The sequence below is a fragment of the Haliotis rubra genome, unplaced genomic scaffold, assembly GCF_003918875.1.
Source record: "Haliotis rubra isolate DU_JTF1 unplaced genomic scaffold, ASM391887v1 Scf1996, whole genome shotgun sequence".
NCBI classification, from domain to species: Eukaryota; Metazoa; Mollusca; class Gastropoda; order Lepetellida; family Haliotidae; genus Haliotis; species Haliotis rubra.
Genome location: NW_025765998.1, coordinates 37,747 through 44,037, shown reverse-complemented (window position 1 = coordinate 44,037; position 6,291 = coordinate 37,747).

Sequence of the window (6,291 nt, the reverse complement as noted above, 5' to 3'; positions counted from 1 at the left end):
AACAGGAAGACCATGCTGTTATGCTACTACCTTCATGTTACTCTTCATATTCCGGAAGGTGGGGTAGCCTAGTGGTTAAGGCTTTCCCTCCTCGAGTGAGTGAGTGAGTTTAGTTTTAAACTAAAAAGAGCTTCACATTGTACCCATGTAGAGAATCGAACCCGAGTCTCGGCGTAACAAGCGAAAGCTTTAACCACTAGGCTACCTTATCGCCCCGGTAGACAGATATAACCCAATGACCAAAAACATTATAAATTGTTCACAGGCCACGAGGGGAACATGGGTTTATGTACCCGAAGTTAGGCAACAGTCCAAAAACTATTAACACGAAGTACGTAACGAAATCCTGGCCAGATCGGCATGTCAGGCGGGTTACATGAAAATGTTACTCGCTTATAAGCGGGGTAGAAGTAGAAGAGGCACTGAATTGACTGGTCATTTCGTCCATTTAAGTTCGTGGATTGCATTTCTTCTGGTGTGTCCTCGCTCTTCTCGCTCTCTGCCGGCTCTCCACTGTTTACCTATCCTGTCTATATTAAAGGCAAACGAACCACTAACAATCTGCATGGGTCTGCAGTTCTCATGGACATGCTCTGTGTAGGTCGGCAGTTCTCTTGGATATACACTGTGTAGGTCGACAGTTCTCATGGATATACTCTGTGTAGGTTGACAGTTCTCATGGACATACTCTGCGTAGGTTGACAGTTCTCAGGGATATACTCTGTGTAGGTTGACAGTTCTCATGGACATACACTGTGTAGGTCGGCAGTACTCATGGACATGCTCTGCGTAGGTCGGCAGTACTCATGGACATGCTCTGCGTAGGTCGGCAGTTTTCTTGGACATGCTCTGCCTAGCTGGCCATATTTTGGCGAGCTTGACACATGTCCGACAAGTGAGCACACACGTGAAGATGCTAATTTATGTTACTATAATGTCACTGTTACGTTATTTTTATGCTCGTGTTATTCCACTTTATGTTACTGTTATGCTGTTTTTGTGATACCTTTATGTTGCTCTTTGTGATATGTGACTTAATGTTATTGCAAGTTTGCTGTTATGTTACTGTCGTGATAATGTCATGCTACTGTTACATTTTTGTTTCCTGGTTTGTTACTTTGGTGTTTCTGCTGTGTTACTTTCTTGTTACCATATGTCGCTGTTATGTTACATTATGTTACTGTTATGCTGCTGTTGTGATACCGTTTGCAGCCAGCAGTGGTGAAACGGGTCGGTTCTGGTGGGCGTGGCTAAACTACTTACATTTGTTGGGAAATGAGGTGAGGTGCAATTGGGTTTAATGTCGTGCTTGAGAATATTTCGCTCATATGACGACGTGCATGCGTGTGTACGTGTATGTGCGGCTGCTTGTACTAGCCCAGACTGAAGCTGGTTTATAGTGCTAGCCCACTGAGATACCATGCCGCAGTGAAGCATGAATACCCCTCAGACACATTATGCTGACCCCCTAACGTCTTTTGGTATGGCGCGATCGGGGATCGAACCCGCGACGTTCCGCTCTCTGGGCGGACGCTCTAACCACTACACCACGGAGGCGGTCCGTTGGGAAATGATTAAGTGACAGGTCAGCTAATGAGAATGCATGAATTAAAATGAACACAACGAAAAGTTAATGAAATGAATATATTAACTATTCAGTAAGTACTTGGTCGTAGGATGTCCCCTAAATGCTTCGCAGCCTTTAAGAGGGAACTTGGGAGAGAGCAGTGAAGCAGCAACAGCAACGACAACTCATCTTCATGTCATTGCTCACCCTCGAACCCCCCTACCCTTCGACTCCCCCCCGACCCCCACACGTTCGTGATGAAGGTACGTGGAGAGTTACATTTTGAACTCGCTATGTTCATCTCATTAGCGTCAATGAACATTCATTTCCTTCACCATCATCGAAAGTTCTGTAAATACAACGTCGAGGTTCCTGTGATACAGCTTTTACAAAACCACATTACACAATACATACACACACAACAACACACAAACATATATATATATATATATATATACTTTGTCACCATAAGTACGACATCGATCGGTTGTTTTGCTCTCTTTGAATTCCAATATTTGTCTTACATTACGCATTACACTCCAGCTGTGAAAGCCATTTCAAAGGAAACTGACAGGTAATGGAAACTATACAGAACTGTATGGGATAAAGGGGATGGTGGGTGCTTAGTGACTAGAAACGTAATCAAAAAAGTAAAATGTCGTCGTAGGATCCAATCAGAAAATTCCAGCTATATGGGAGTAGCCTCTAATTGATCAAATCAGCATATGCAGTATAGCTGATAATTACACATCCATCCATCCATCCATCTCCATCCATCCATCCATCCATCCATACATCCATGCATGCATGCATGCATACATACATACATACATACATACATACATACATTTTCGGAATCAAACAATCTATCTGGTTGCACACTGGAATGACATTTTCATTGTCAGCTTATGGGACAGCCAGTTCTTGTGGGAATATCACTCCCTATAGAGTGAAAGAGTGAGTGAGTTAAGATTTAAGTCAATTTGGCAATATTTCAGCAATATCGTGACTAAATCAAGATAGAGATTTATAATAATTAAAGGTAAATTATAAAAACCTGTCAACAAAGGACAGTAAAACAACTAGAATATCATAGATATAAATGGAAAACTAGTAATTAAATCTAAAACATTTTATCAATGGAGGGCATCACAATACGAAAAACAGGCTATAGATTGCCAACAACTGAAGGCAGATTACCATACTAGGGACCATGGGGACTTCAGTATTTTTAAGCTTCCTGCATGGACCCTAGTTGATTTACACCATCCCTTCAGCTATTAGCAAGTTTTGACAAACTAACCAACAACTGAAGGCAGATCACCATACTAGGGACCGCCTGACCAAGCAAGATCCAGAAGATCAAGAAGAGAAACTTCTGGAAGCTTTTAAACTATTTTGAGGGGTAAACTCTTGTCTCCGCCATGCCACATTACATCTCATGTTACAAGAAGGTAATACACTTGTTAATTACATAAGACTCCTTTGTTTCAACTAGGTATTCGACTCGTAACTCTACGGTCATACAGTGCATCATCACTCTGAATCTTTATGCTTCAACATCAAGAGACCAACAGAATATCGAAACAACAGTGGGTCACATTGATCGTGGGATCCCGGCTGTGCAAGTCTGGAACCACGACTGTTAAGTATGGACCAAAGCATATAAACGATATCAGATCTTAAAAGTAATTCATGCTTAGAGTACTGATCAGAGACATTCATGTAACTTGCTGAAGGTTCGTGTATTGTGCCACCCTAAAACGAGGACAAGGTCACCATCAGAATAAGAAAAGACATAATATATTATTGAGTAAGCCTACTGTTCTTTGTTTGAAATCCAAACCTTTCTATCATGACTGAACATAAAAAGATGGCCTGTCACAGTAAATGATATAATCTCAAAATTTCTAATAAAATATGTCCTTCTCTCAGTCGATTTCTGTCTTGTTTTCTTCATATAATTATTTGAATTTGCACACATTATTTGAATCTTTGGTAACCGTTTTTGGAGCTGTTGAAGCCTATAACTGGACATTCCATTTTTTCGACAATGCTTGAAAAAAAAAAGTTATTTTCCATAAATATGCACTTTCATAGCGTCCCGGGTCACACAATTGGGTGTTGAGCTTTGTTTTGGCTCAAACAGGATATAAACTGGCTGGGCCTCATCTTCGTCCCTAATGTAGCGGCCATAAAGTTGAAGCATTCAAACCAGAGGTCTGAAACGGGCACATGCAGAAGATCGGTAACCAAATGAGGGGTCAAGCTGCCCAGTGAGGAGGGTATTTTTGGATGACTCCACACAGTGCTACACATCCACCCAGTTATGCTTGTCATGTATATAATGCAGAGTAAACTTTTTTTCAGTACAGAAAGACAAACGTACTTGGACACAAGCGTTATATTTATTCAGCTACAAGAAAGAGTGGGTAAGTTTATATTTAACGTCACATCGGCAATATTCCAGCCATAACGTGACTAGAACAGTCTATACATTACACCTAAATACCATGAAAACCTGTCGTCAAAGGATAGTAAAACACCAGAGTATCAATATAAATAGGCTACAAATCGCCAGCAACAGCAGGTAGATCGAAATTAACCCAACATTAAAAGAACAAATATCCTACTGTTAAAACTATGGTAGCTACAAGAAAGAGAGCTACAGTTACGCATGGTAGACATGCATGGGCATGTTATTCTATAGTAGTGTATTAGAACTTTCGAACAATTAGATATCTGTATAGATGTATTCTAATGATATATAAATGGTATTTAAATAATCGAGTCTGGACAAAACAAATCAGTGATCAACATCACAAGCATCGTTCTACGCTTTTTGAATCGCCTCTCTCGCGATCTTAATATGAAACAGGTTAGGCGTTCCCAGCATCGGAACATCTTCTACACATCCGTCGTAATTCAGCATTATCAGACTGCAATTCAGTGAGTGAGTTAAGATTTATAGTCACATCGGCAATATTTCAGCCATATCGTGACTTCAAAAAGATAAGAATTCATAATAAACACCATTAAAATTAGCATGTAACTGTGGAATTAAACATTTTTTATGGACAATACAACATATAAATGGGGCTGAAGAGCATCGCAAACCGAAGGCAGGTCACGACACTAGGGACGACTGCAATTCAGAGGTGAGGGCAGGATATGCTCACCTTTTTCCGAGAACACTGGGTGTCATCACTGGTGGTCAGTGGTAGTGTCATGTTATTTTCATAGTTACTTTCCCTACACTAACATGGACTTGTTTTTGAGGATAGTCACCAATGGGTACTTATATACACTCACGTTGCCAAAGCAGAGTGCTATTAAGTCAGCAAACCAGTCAAATGGGTTTAAATACATAAGCTATAATCATTAAAAGTTTTCATATAATTGCATATGACCAGTATACAATAAAAGTAGAACACATCAAAGTATATTCCTAAATCAATCAAATTAGACTCTGGCACAAAAAGACTCGCCAAAATAGAAAACAGTCGCAGTTTCTTGTACCAATTATGAATTTTTTAAAACAAAACAAAGATTAAGTTTGATAATGCAGAGCCAAAGGAGATTACAAAGAAAATACCATCCAAACGCCTGTCCGGTGGGAGGTTACGGAGCCTCATGAATGCCTTTGTTCTGGAATGCAGTTGTAGGGTCTGATCTTTGAGATTATCCTCCGTGTCAGACGAGTCAAGGGGCATTACCTGCGTCAGCTTCAATCCTGCATGTACTTGATTTGACTTCATATGATTTCCACCTTCCTTGGTGTTCTTCTTTTGAGAGTACACATTCTGTACTATAATGGTAGCAATTATTCCAAGGAAGCCTTGGACTTGAATCCCAACAAGGTAGAGGGAAAGGTGTGAAATGGTATCAGAGGTTGAGGGCATGTTGTCGTGGATGAGGCTAAGGAAGAGGGCATTCGACACAAAGACAGCCATAAGGTAGCTCATCTTTTTCTCCAGAGCTAGCCGGAATCAGGAACACAGGAAACTGTTGAGGAAGGAGAGAAGGCACATTGGGAAAATGAGGTTCAAAATGTGGAACAGATACTTCCTGGAAAGGTGGACGTAAAAGACTACAGCTTGACGAGATGTTACATTTTCAGGTGAAAATATCGACGCTGTTATATTGACAGTTTCCCACTCTCCGTTAGTGTCTATCTTCAGACCATGGGTTTCTGAATTGATGAATGGATGGAGTATGACAGGATATCCTATTCCAGATGAAAATGTCATGTCACACTTCTGGTTATCGAAGGGATAATTAGAGAGATTAGTCTTGCATACTGTAGACATCGTCATCATGTTCTGCCAAAACAGAGAACCATCTTGGTGAACTGTTATGGGCATCGTTGTCGATAAAGCACCATCACCAACTGCTGCATTTACCGCCATCACTTTAGGAAACCAAATTTTATGTGGAGCGATTTCTATGTTTGAAACATTGGGGTAGTCCGAGGCATTCCAAAAATGAGGTGTCCTTCCAACTCATGATCACAAACGTCCTGAATTTAAGTACTTGGGTGGCATCAACTAGATCCTGAACCTGCACTGGTCCAATGGTCATATTCACTTCAATGACACTGGTCTGTGGATCGATTGGTGGTACGTCGGATTGAAACGGGTGTCAAGATAAGAGCTCAGTTGTTTTAGACTCCCTTTTGGTGTCGGTCATTACGTTGTTAATATAGGTTGATAACAACAAACCCA